Below are 14,056 nucleotides of genomic sequence, written 5' to 3'. Positions count from 1 at the left end.
TTCTTTCTTTCTTTCTTTCTTTCTTTCTTTCTTTCTTTCTTTCTTTCCCTTTTTTCCATTTGAGAGGAAATATGATAATGGAAAGAGCACTAGACTTGAGGTCAAAAAGGGTAGGGTTAAGTTCTAGTTTCATCTTGTAATACTTGTGGTGACCGTAGGTAAACCACTTAATATACCCTAAGCCTATAAGCTGCAGTAAAGTACATATGTAAAATGAGGATATTTATATTGCTCATCATAAAAGGCTGTTACTAGGATAAAATGAGATTACATAGAATGTTTTAATGTAAACACTATTAATACAAAATATAGATAAATAGTGATAGAGGGGAAGGAAAGAGGAAGGATGAGGGGGACAGGAAAGAGAGGAAAGAGAAAGAAAAGGAATCGAGGGGATGGGAAGTTTTATTAATGTAAGAGCCCATGAGGAACTCCATCAATGGGGAAAGGCAGTAGATTTCCAATTTAAAGAATTAAAGAATTACCTAATGCATGGAACACATTAGTGATTTGCTCAGGGTCACTGTCGAAGGTCAGCTTTCTATAAATGATACCATATCGTTTCTAATTATAAATAGTTGTAGTAGTAATAGTAGTGGTGGTGGTGGTGGTGATAGCAGAAATGAAATTGAAAAATGTCAAAAGTGAAGATAAAGATTAAGCCTCCCTATTTCCCTAGAACCCCACTACTTGATGACATATGTTATAATATCATTTTAAATTAGTTACCCTTATTAGTAATTTGCCTATTCCTGCATATTGTTTCAGTGTTCATTAAGTGTCCATAGGATACCAAGATATCCTAGGGAGAATATCATTATCCCTATGAAGCTTAAATATCATGGCAAATGACAGGTTTTTACTTCAGTTTACCAAAGTGAATACATGTATCCATTCTGTTTGAGCCTGCAAAGTTGTAAAAATGTCAGAGAGAAACCTAATGAATATGGCATGAAGTTGGCCATATTAAAGTCTATGATTTTGCTTCTTTTTACTAACATTAATATTTCAGAAAATTGTCATATCAGAACCTCTATACAAAACACACAGTGAACACATGTCATTACAAACTAGGGTAATAAATGTGTTTTTTTTATTCCATAATTTTTTCAAATTTTAACCCTTAAGTGCAAAAATGAAAATTGTATTTAATTTGCTTTCTAAAAAAATTAAATATAGAAAGGAGAGTTTTGATATGTAAGGAAAGCATTAGGAAAATGCTAACTGTCAAGGTCTTCTTTCTATGTAGAGTGATATTTCATCCCTGCCCCGCCCCCAACATGCACACATTGTGTTTTGGTTTTAAGAATTCTGTTAGGAGTATATTTTATTTTTCTAAAAAATAAATAAGTAGAAGAATAAAAGTCAGTGGAAAAATAAACATAGGTGAATGAAAAATTGCATTAGCCATTGCCTTTCAAATATGCCATTCTGAGCCCCTAATTTTGGGAGTATTTATGTGTTAACTATGATATTTTCAAGTAGAAAGATTCCCTTTCTAAAAGCTTTCATTTTGTAGGATCTGAGAGAAATTACTTTTCTTTGAGTAATGTTAATTCCCAGAGGGTAGAAGGCTGAATTTTCTTTTAATGAAGCTGCCTACACAAAAATAAAAATTAAATTAAAACATATTTAATATTTCCCTTGCTCTGAAGAACAAATTCCAAACATGAAGGTCACTTGCAAACCAAGTGCTTTCAAGAGTGACCTGTCTAACCACTGTGAGTCCTGTCTTGATAGAAACGAGCACCTTAAACCATAAATTGGTGCTTTTCAGATAGGAACTGAAAAATAAACTGTTATAAAATTGTCAGCAGCTGCCAACCAGAGAACTAATTCTGTAATTTAGTGAGAAACTAAAAAGATCAAAATCACATTTCTACCTTTTAACAGGCCTTTGGCTGTCACACAGAAACTGCTAATGGCATCGTATAAGGGAAGGAAGAAGTAGAGGGCATAAGGCCACTTCATATTACTGGGAAAATGGCCATGCCTGTTCTTAGGCAGCTGTGAATGCTAAGAACAAAAGGCTTCAAACTATAGTGGTCTTGCTCTGTGAGATGTCAGTCAGGTAAGCTCATATAAGGAATTGCTATGATAACTATAATGGCTATTATAATTGGCAATAATTAGAGCACATTTGGTTAATACAGCATCTCTTTTTCAGAGCCTCAAAACCCTCTACATTCCTTTCTACCCTATTAATACTCCTTCTTTCCATTCGACTTCAAAATTAGATTCAGAATAGCTGGTCAACTATCAAGTTTTCACCATTCCCTCTTAGCCTGCCCGATTTGGTTAGTTGTCTCCTCCTTATAAACATGGTGCTGTGGGTAACTCCTTTTATGTATCCCAGTAAGTACCTTAGTTGTGAGACTATGGTTTTATGAGGCCACAATACTGACACGGATCACTGTGTAGTCTAAAAGGAGACACTTTGGTCCTTAACCTCCCAGTACCATTTGGCAAGTGTTTCTGACAGGGAACAAGCAGGAAGATGTGAGCAGATTAATACAAATATGTGAGAAGTAATGAGAAAAGCAGTCAGCAATGGTAATAGACATTTGAAGAAAAGGAAACAAAGATGTTCTTCTTTGTGAACTCCCCAGGGGAGCCTTATCTGCTACCTGATAAACAGGAGCCCATCTAGTCTTGTTACAGTTTACTCCCCTTCACATACTGTGCATTCTGGTGACACTCATTTTCTTTCTCATTCGTGACACTCCATTTCCCAACTCAGTGACTTTTTACTGTCTGCATTCCCATGTCTGGAAAGAGTTCCCTTCTCAGCTACATCTCCTGCTAACTGGGGTTCCTTGACATCATTCAAATCTCGGTTCAAATAATACTTTCTTCAGGAAGTCTTTCCTGGTCCTCTCCACTACTAGAACCTTTCTTCTGAGTTTAACTTCTATTTACACTATATATAACTGATATGGATATAGTCATTTGCCTGTTGTCCCTTCATTGGACTATGTGCTCCTTTTAAATGATATCATGTTGTATTAAGGAAATCACTTTCTCTGGACAGCAGAGGCTGCTGGTAGCACAGTAGGTACAGTGCTAGACCTAGAGGCAGTAAGAACTGAGTTCAAATTTGACCTCATATACTTCCTTAGCTTGTGTGACCATGGACAAGCCATCTAACTTCCTTTTGCCTCAGTTCCCTCAACTGAGAAATGGACCTATATGACCTATATGACAGGGTTGTTCCTGTGAGGATCAAATGAGGGTGATTTTTTTTAAAGTACCACACTGAGTGGTATTTAGTAGGTGCTATGTAAATATTTATTCCCTTCCCTTCTGGGAAGATCAAAGATTTTTTTAGTAAGCCTCCTCCCAAACTCCCTGTATAGACTTTTAACTTTTATTTCCCACCCTGCTTCCACTGCCAGCATGCTGCATTTGATACTATGTTTTGTTTTATTTTCCCTCTGGTTTCTTTTGATTAACATTCCCTATATCCAAAGCCTCAGGACTGTATACACCCCTACATTAAATAAACCACTAGAGCAGACATTTTCAGCTTAGGGATGATCTTAATGACTCCTTATGTTCTCTGTTTGTCAATTTCAGTTTTGAATGATTGGCCTGGCTTGGCCTTTTGTGTTTTGTATACGAAATTCTAGTTTGTTTTTAAGAATAAATCTGCCTTGTTTGCCTAACAATTAAGAACAATTTCTCTTTTAATTCATTTCTCTTCAAAGAAAGAAATTTATTTATCACTATATCTTGCTGGCTACCTGATTTCCTAACCTTAAATGACTGACTATATTTCAGGAAGTCAGGAAAAGCTTTCTTAGTCCTAGCCTAAGTAAACAATTTCTCAACATCATTCTAACATTTGAGAGGAAACTTTTCTTGCTTCAAACCATCTTCCTTAACGAATCTTCTCAAACTCTTGCTCTTATCATGGAATTTCCCTGTTCAGAAGCCTTCTCTGTTTTTGACTATTGGAAACAAACTTTGCCTAACTTTCAAGGTATTTCAATGGTAGAAAAATTCAACAAATACTTATTTAAATCCCTATTGGGTGAAGAACACCATACTAGGTACTAGGCTAATTTAAAAGTTAAAAGGAGATGTGATCCTCCCTCCATCTAGTGTTCAGTTTAACGTGGGGGAAACATAACACATACATAAATGATTAAAAACCCTAAAATAAAACATCTTTGAAGCATAACAAATGAACAAAATGCTATGTAAGAAGGAAGAGAGAAAGATGAAGTACATTAAGGAAGGTTTCATAAAGGAAGCGGCATTTACTTTGAACTTTCAAGAATTATTTAGGGGTGGCTACATGGCACAGCGGATAGAGCACCAGCCCTGAAGTCAGGAGGACCTGAGTTTCAATATAGTCTCAGACTTAACACTAAAAAAGAAAAAAAAAACATAAAAAAAGAATTATTTAGAATTCAACAGGGAGAAATAAAGTATGTTATTGTGCAATTAATCAACAAGCATTTATTGCCAACTTTGTATTGAAATTTCCTTTTAATATTAACAACCTGGCAAATATCAAGAATCATATATATTTCCCTATACAAGGAAACAGAAAAAAAGAATGCATATGAAATTTTGAATATCTACTACATTTGGCTCTTGTAAAAGTCTGTTTCAATTTTTACACTACAGGTTTACCACTATTCCTCCATTACCCCATCTGGTGGGCTGCTCTCTTCTCTGAACTATTTAAAAATTTCTTTGACATTCTTTTCTTTTCTTCATTGTTTTTACATATCATTGTTTCTTCTTTTCACTCCCCCCTAAAATCCATCCTCCAGGAAAAAAAATATCAATGTATTTTCTCTTTTTTGGGGAGGGGCAATCGATGTTAAGTGACTTGCCCAGGGGTCACACAGTGTCAAGTGTTTGGTCTGAGGCTGGATTTGAACTCAGGTCCTCCTGACTTCAGGGCCAGTGTTCTATCCACTGTGCCACCTAGCTGCCCCCCAATGTTGTCTTTTCTTGTAGCAAATAAGTATAGTCAAACAAAGCAAATTCACGCTTTGGGCTAGAAAATATAATTCTCATTTCGCACTTCTAGGCCATTAGCTCTCAGTCAAAATTTGGGAAATCAAAATTGTACTAATCATAATTCTTTAGTCTTCCACAGTTGTTTCCTTTTAAAATATTATCATCACCATATAAATTGTTTTGCTGGTTCTGTTCATTTAACTCTTTAGTTCATATTAATCCTCTCAGGTTTCTCTCTCTCTCTCTCTCTTTCTCCCTCTCTCACTCCCTCCATCCCTCCCTTCCTCCCTCTCTCCTCTGTCTTTCCCTCCACTCTCAGTCGTTATTTGTTAAAAGAAAATAATATTCTGTTGTGTTAATATTCCATAAATAACTCAGCCATTTCCCAACTGATGCATAGTCCCTTTGAAAAATGTTTTTTAAAGAAAACAAAGTGTTATTAATTTTTTTTAATGTATATAGTCCATTTCCTTTTGTTTTGAAACTCTTTTATATGCCTTGTCTCTTGTTGGGTTAAAATTATTTTCCAGAATGATTGGCCATATCCTATGTAAACCAACAGTGTCTTAGCTTACCTATACTCCCATATGGCTGTTCATTGTTATTTCCCTTTATTGCCATCTTTGCCACTCTGATAGGTTGGAGATAAAATATCAGAGTTGTTTTACTTTGCATTTCTATTGTTATTAGTGACTTGGGGGAAAATGTAGTTAATAGTAGCTTTTCTTTCTTCTTTTGAGAGTTGTTTACTCATATCATTTGATAAGTTATACATTGGGAAAAATATCTTCTTCTTATATATTTGAATCAATTCATTTTATATCTTGAATATCACAATATTTTGAGAAAATATTATTACAAAAATGCCCCCAATTGAATGTCATTTCTAAGTCTGACTGCAGTGATTTTGTTTATACAAGAAAAAAATAATTTTGTCTCCTGTGATCCCCTCTCTATTCTTCTTTTTGTTAAAATAATTCTTTCTCTTTCTAATGGTGAACAGCTTCTTCTCTTTCTCTCTAGTCTCTTTCTGATATGATTTTAATATCTAGATCACATCCATTTAAAATTCTCTTTGAAATATAGCGTAATAACTTTTCTCAATTTTTTTTTATTTTGTTGAATAATGTTACCTCATCCAAGTAGTTGGAGTTCTTCACTTTATCAAACACCATATTATTATTACTATTTATGTCTTCTATGTCTTATGCATATAATTTGTTCAAATGGCCATTTTTTTTTCATTTTTAGTCAATAACATTTTTATGGTACTGCTTTGCTAGACCTCAACTTCCTACAAAATTCTTGACCTTTTGTTCCTCCACATGAATTGTCTTATTGTTAGAGAAACCTAGAAGCAAAGATAGAGTAACCTCATGACTCTGAAAACACTCCTCTAACTCAAGCCATTTCAGAGCTAAAGTTATACCTTTTCCAGAAGATGGAAAACATGGGCAAAAGACAATGAGATAAAACATAGTTAAGGTGTTTAATGTCAGATCATTTAGGATTCACTTTATTAAATAGAAAAGTATTTACCTATATTTCAGCATACCCTTGGAGTATCATGTCCTTAAGTCATATAACCAATCTTGGTCCATTTACTCCCTTTAAGGATTCTCTTTTCCAGGTGGTCAAAGTTGAAATCCAAAGTTATTTCCATTAGTTAAAGCAACCAAAGAGACTTCTTGCTTAATCATGATTCCCCTAATCTGCTCAATGGGTATCTATCAAGGTCTTTTGTACGTTCCAATCATTGTCTTAATTCCTTCAGGAAGTTGCCTTTTGGGTTGATCAACAAAGAGGGGGCAGGAAATTATTCTGGAATTGATAATTAAAGACTTATAAGGTCTTTTTTCAGATTAGTCCATAGGCTTCAGACTGTGATCATTTTAAAATTCACTCAGTATTTCTAAAAGAAAGAGCAGGGAAGGAGATAATTTAATCCACTCTCATTGTTGTGAAGGCTTCCTTGAAGAGATATGACTTGAAAGAATCTACAAAAAGGTATGAGTTAAGAAGGGGAAACAGCAGAACAGCAGGGGTAAAGGACATTCCAAATTAAAAAGAAAAATAGCTTGAATGGACAGTCACACCAAATTTAGATTGTGAAATACAGCTGGTCAAAGCTGTGTGGCATTTGGTAGACTGCATAGCATTTCACAATTTTATTGACCTAAGTGAGAATCAGAGTTATAATGCTTAAAGAGCTGCTCTTGGAGACAGGTCTATCTGCGTTCACGTCAACAAATACTAGCTGTGTGACCCCAGCTAAGTCACTTAACCTCTTAATGTTTCCAAGCAGCTCATTAAGATTTAACATAGATGTTGCTTTAAGTTGTAGCAAAGATTCTGTTTTGTATAGTGGAGGAAGTTTTCATACTCAGATTTCTCAATTCCAATTGTATCATGGGTTTAGACTCCCACTCCCCAAATAAAGAAAATAGCCCAAGAATTGCATTTTTATCACTAGCATCAGCAAGATATAATGTAGGAAAAGCAAAAATAAATGTTTAATTCATTACTAATAATAAAAAAATTCTGGTCTATGACAGCTTTTTTTTTTCACCCAAAACCATGGTGTGGCTTAACAGTGGATGCTTATTACAAAGGATATGGTACATGACTGGTTTGCAAGGATTTCAGACTTTCATATCTTTCTAGGTGGGAAAAATCCTCTGAAGTACAGACTGGAACTTGAGAAGAATCTCCTCCACTGTGTCTCTAGGGCTCCTCTCATTTTGGACTCATCAGTCACATTCTTGATACTTCCTTGTTCATCCCACAGGCCTGAGCACTCTTACCACCCCCAGCTGAAAAATGGGGCCTGTTGGATGAGGAAGAAAGCTACCTGTCTGTCGGTGCATGCATTCTGACAATCATCTCACTCTTGGCACCAATGTTCAAGACAAGAAAGACATGTTGCCACTAAGCCTGTAGTGAGTTTGTTTCTGAACATGAAATGAACTTTACAGAAAAAAATCTTTAAATGGAAAATTACATCTGTCCCAATTCATTCAGTAAAAAGCTAAAGCAATTATCTGATAATAATTATAGTACTTTATAGCATGCGTAGAGTTTATAGGGGTGTCCATATTTCTACCATATAATCTGCCCAAATAGGGATTTAGAATAAGAGTATTAAAATGTGTTGGGTTTTAAAAGATGTGCACTAGTTTTCAACCTTCAGCAAAGTCTCATTTTAGCAGCAATAGAAATTATTTTAATAATTGTTAATTAAAATAAAAGGCTTACTTATTAAATATGATTTTTTTCAAATTCTTTCCTTTAAGAACTTGATTAGTTCCTAATGGGCTTTGTTTTAATATCAGTCCTATTATTTTTTGTGAAGCTTGTATTACTCAATTTGTTCAATTACTTTATGCATATATTATGCACATGGCATAATAGTATCATATTATTAAATGGGAGGTTGAGTTTTGTATCACAATTGTAATTGCATTTATAACAATATAATTAGTATTGATGCTGCAACTCACTCTTTCTATTTTGGTTACTTCAGGAAACTCATTGCTTGGTATTAGCACTGCAGAAAGACAAAGACTTAAGGAAATATCAAGTTTTTTTTTCCAAAAATTTTAAAGGACTCATTGTCACTGATGTGTATTAGAATTTGGACATGTGAATATTTTATAACCTATTCATCAAGTCATCAATTATTCCAGGCACGAGCATGGATAAAGACACAGAAATGGGAGAAGATAGAACAAGAATGGAGAAAAAAAGATTAGTCCAAATAAAACCATAAAGTATGTGAATTGGAATAAGATAATATAAAACTGGATAGGTAAGTTGGATTGAATTCTTGAAGGTCCTCCTGTCAAGCATTTATACTTAACTCAGTAGATGATAGTAAATCATTAAATGTTCTAAATCTAGAAGAGATTTGAACAGAGCAATAAATGGAAAATTAGAGATAGGATGAAGATTTAAGAGATTTTCATTAAAATTTATAGCAACAAGGGCCTAAATTTTGTAAGTTGTTGGGGAAGTAGAAATTAAAAGTTCAATAGAAGATGTATTATGAAAGTTGAAATATTAGTATTTTTTTTTAGCTGATTAGAATTGTGGGGTGAGGAAGGGAAGAAGAATGAAAGGTAACAAAGATTCTATGCTTGGGAAACTGGTAGAATTCTGATGCCTTAAAAGACATAGAGATATTGCACAGCAGAAAGGTTTTAAAGGTAAAATGAGTACAGTCTTAGACATGTTATGTTTTCTGTGCTGACATAACTTATAGATGGAGATATGTAGCTTTGATACATGGGAAGAGATTGGTGATAATTTGGGAATCACCTTCACAGAGATAGCAAAGAATGTGGGAATAGATGAAGTCCCCAAAGGAAATACTGTAGGGAGAAAAGAAAATCTGAAACAATACCTTAAAGTATAGACATTTTGAAGAATTGGAGCACGACAATAAGATAAACAAGGAAAATCTTTCTTGACTACCTTGTCAATGGAACTAAGCGGAGGTTACAGAGAAAGAAGATGTGTTCTACAATTCCAAATGCATTTGGATGTCAATGAAGTAACAATCACTAGTGACTTTGGAGGAAGATGGTTTAGTAGAGTGGCAGGAATGCAAGTAAGAAGGAAAGGAATCGAGAAGTAAATGAGCAGTGAGGAATTGAAGTAGCTAATGTAGATTGTTCTTTCAAAAGGAATTATAGAAATGCATCTGGTGGCACAGAGAATAGAGTATTGGTCCTGGAGTCAGGAATATCTGAGTTCAAATCCGGCCTCAGACACTTACAAGCTACATGACCCTGGGTGAGTCACTTAATCTTTATCTGCCTCATTTTACTCAAATGTAAAATGGGGATAACAGCACCTAGCTTACAGGGTTGTTGTAAGAATCAAATGAGATAAGATTTGTAGAGAGCTTAGCATGGTGCCTGGCACAAAGTAGGGACTATTCTCTCTACAGAGGAGTGAAAGCCAGAATGTGATATGTGAAGTTACCACAAAGTTAAATGAATGAATTCACTTGAATAGGAAAGAAATGGCTGTGTTTGTAAATTTAGAAGAAGGAACTGATAGCAGGGCAGAGATTAAATATGCATGAGAGACAGGGAATAATTGAGGGGAGAGTAACAAGGGATATAAAAGATGGCGAGAACAGGTAAAACAAAAAAGGAAGGGCTAGTTCAAGAGTTCAGAAGGCCAGCTCTTCCTCTGAGATGGCAGGTAAGAAAAAGATAATAAAGGCATTCAAAGTTTTAATAGGAGGGGAGTTTAGGGATTTCATATATAATAATCTAAATTTTCTTAGTAAGATGACTTAAAGTTACTAAATTATGGATTTATTTTTATGTGTGTATATGTATATATGTATGTGTTTATATTGTATGTATATATGTATGTGTATCTATCTATTTATCTATCTATCTATCTATCTACCTATCTATTTCTGTTTTTAGTTAAATGTTGTATCCCCTATTATTATGTAAGTTTCTTGGGTGTGGTGATTGTTTTGTTTTTGTCTTTGTATCTCCATTACTTAGCATAGTGCTGGCACATGGTACATTGGTAGATGCTTAATAAATGCTGATTGTTGACTGCTTATTACTTGTTGAGAAGAAGGAAAAATGGGAGTATTCAGGACTTCAAGAAAGAAAAAAAAATGAACAGTCTTTGTTTTCTATAGTATGAAATATAAACTCTCCAATTGGGCATTTACAAACCTCCACAATCTGGCTAAACATAGCTTTCCAAAATTATTTCATATCATTTCCCTTTAAGCATTGTACTTTTCAGCTAAACTGACATACTTGTTCTTCCCTAAGCTCTGTATTCTATCTCTTACTACCTCGCTTTTGAACAAGGTACAACTCCCCCATGTTTGGAATACCCTTCTCCCCTCTAACTCAACTCTGTTGCTTCCTTCAAAGCTTAAACCTTGTAACATATCCTATAGTAGGGAATGCTTTCCATATCTCTGACTTAGATCTGTGATTCCTTATATTATATTTTATTTACTTAACACTTTATTTGTGTTTTCCCCAGAAGAATGTAAGATCTTTCATACCAGGGAGAATTTTTTCATATCTATCTTTTTTTTTTTTTTAGTGTTTTGCACTTAGTAAATGTTGAATTTGTTGAGTGTAATTGTCATCTCCTTCATAGAGCAGACATCTGGTTCCCATAGCTCTAGAAAGTTTTTATTATATATAAGTATATATGATATATGTGTGTATTTATATACATTTATATGTATGTGCACATGTGTATATATCATATATGTATATATCATATATGTATTGTGTGTGAATGACAGGCATCACTGTAAAGGAACATATGGAGAAACTAATCAGTGCAATCAGGTAGTTAAGTGCTACATATGCTAACAGAACTATGGCCTATGGAATTTCATCTGAACTGCCTCACACTCCCTAACAAACTCTTAAACTTTGGGACACTAGCAAATTGCAAATTCAAGGATAACATTAATTGTCCATTTTTTTTCCTAAAAATAATATTGAATATCATTGTAGTCTAAAGATTTCTTTGTTGGTTGACTTTATAGAAGTCTCCAGTAACTTGATTCCTGCATTATAGGTAACAAAGTTTTTGTCTGTTTGTTTGTTTTCATACAAAGTGTCCTCCTGGAGTGACCCTTTGCTGAGGGTGAAGATGGGGAATTACAGGAATGAGAGCACTGATGAGAGCATTGTCCCTTAAATCTGGGAAAAAAGGTCAGAGTGAGAAAAGTAGGATTCCATCCATATAGGAAAGACTGACTGATAACTTGTAGGAGGCAGTTGAAATACTGAAGATAGAGTACAGGAGTGGAGGCACAAATGGAGAAAATGAGACACATCAGGCCAAAAATGGGAAAGTAGAGTGAAAATAGGTTGCCACCTAGCCTGGAAAAGCTCCTCTTGCCTTTTGCCTGCATTTTTAAGGTGGTCAAACATGAATCTATTTCAGGGGGCACACAGTACCCCAAAGAGCTGAGTGATGTCAAAGATACTTGTATAGGTACTGACTTTATCCTTGTCCCTGTGGGGCCAGCTGGTTTAGTACAGGGTTGAGGATCTCAATGAAAAAATAATGCCACAGTTACATCAAAGACAGCCAGATCAGGTACCAAAAGAATCACTGTGACTGCTCACAGCTCCAAAAAGGAAGGACAACTATTCTGTTCAGTCTTGGATATCTTACTGTGTGTGTATGTGAATTAGGGTTAAGTGACTTGACCATGGTTACACAGCTAGTAAGTGTCAAGTGTTTGGTCTGAGGCCAGATTTGAACTCAGGTTTGGTCTGAGGCCAGATTTGAACTCAGTTCCTCCTGACTTCAGGACCAGTGCTGTATCCACTGCGCCACCTAACTGCCCCTTGGATATCTCTTGCTGGAGAGCTGGGGAGAGAGCATTGGCTTTCTACCTCAACTCCATCACTTCCTTCCTGGTTCTTTCATCTTCCTTTCCTTGAAATCCATTAGTTCCCCTTGAACAATTTATGACATACTGTAGTTGGAAGCCACTAGATTTCCCTGGACATAAAGAAGAAAGCATGGATGAGATGCTAGATGCTGAAGGTACAGAGGATGAAGAAGGAACTCCTGAGACTCAGGCCCAATTATATAGAAGCTTACTAACAAGGAAGACTGCAGAGAAGGGATCTAATGTCTCCTTGTAGAGGGTGATTATAGTGGATTGATGTTTGCCAAATAGGTTCCTCACTGGCAAATTGATAGCCAGAAGACCTCCAACAGTAAGCATTGGGAAAACAGCAGAAAGGATCAGTGCTTTAGCTACAGAGGAGATAGCCACAAGAAGCGTGGCCTCTGCATACAGAAATAGGGCAACGAAGTGTTCCATGGTGGTTCCAAAATGGTCTAAGATGTAACTTTTGGGGAATATCATGAAGTTTTTTGAGAAGGAAATCAGGGGAAAGATGGGAAAACTATAAATCCTGAACATTTCATCCTGCCTGCCCTGTGGCATTGCTTGTCTGGTTGACCTGCTGCTCACAAAGACACTCAAAATAGTGGTCACTTTTTGAGAATGAACACCAACTAAAGATCAGCCTAAAGCAAGCAATACATTGCAGTAGCCCCATTAGGAGGATAGCGATGAGAAGCAGTAGTGCCCTGTGGAGTTGGAACTATGTTATATTCAACTGGCTTAGCCATCACTCAATACCCAATGTTCTTCCTTGAAAAGATGCCTTCTCTTCATGTACTTATTTTTGTTGTTGGCCCCAAATTCCTAGGGGAGGATATATCTCCATTTCTGCTTCTTTCTTAAAGTAGAACTGCCTTATTTTTTGTGCTCCCTTAGCTCTGGGCACTAACCTGCCAGGTGGACGGGATCTTTAGATCCTTTTCCTTCTTATGGGAAAAAATATGTTTAAACTTTGGCATGCTCAACCAGGTAGCACAATACAGTGAATAAAGCACTGGACCACCATTTTGAAACCATTCCACCTACAGCCTTTTGGTCATCCTTCTCACCTCCCCTCTCTACCTACAATCCCAATGGACTCTTAAAATATTTCCCTGTGCTTTGATAAATGAGGTTTTCCCTCATCTTGCCTAGAACAAATAATACGTAACTTTCCAGTCGTTGTTTCCAGACTATGTATCCTCATATGTGTCAATCCTCAAAGCTCCCTTTCTATTTCTCCTCGTGCATTGTCTTCTCTCATTAAATGCAAGTTCTTTGAGGGCAGCGGATGTCTTTTGTGATTGTATTTGTATTCTCAATGCTTAGTATTGTTCCTGGCATTACCTAAACCTTGAGTTATTAGTGATTTTTCCCTTCACAAATTATGTTTACTTATCCATATAGATGTTGTATTTTCCAATACAGTGTAAAGAGTCCTTCTTGAAAGCAGGGACCTTTTGTTCTTTGCTTGCTTTGGTATCACCATGGCCAACTCAATTCCTTTCACATGGTAGAAATTAAAGAATATTAAATAATTTAGTGAATTAATTCATTATTTTGTTTGCAAGAAAGTCTAAATGAGTGAAGGGATGAATTTTCCTCTGAATCATTCAATATTACGTCAGTTGAAGGGAGTAGAAGGAAAGAGGAACATGTTGAAAA

The 14,056-nt window shown here is 35.6% G+C and overlaps 1 pseudogene; it reads right to left on the bottom strand.

The window, feature by feature from the left end:
• Nucleotides 1–11,486: 11,486 nt before the first annotated feature.
• Nucleotides 11,487–13,140, bottom strand: LOC114031751 (annotated as a pseudogene).
• Nucleotides 13,141–14,056: the final 916 nt, after the last annotated feature.

The sequence above is a fragment of the Vombatus ursinus genome, unplaced genomic scaffold (assembly GCF_900497805.2).
Source record: "Vombatus ursinus unplaced genomic scaffold, bare-nosed wombat genome assembly UNPS02015255.1, whole genome shotgun sequence".
Lineage (NCBI taxonomy): Eukaryota > Metazoa > Chordata > Mammalia > Diprotodontia > Vombatidae > Vombatus > Vombatus ursinus.
This window is presented reverse-complemented; position numbering and strand designations above follow the sequence as displayed.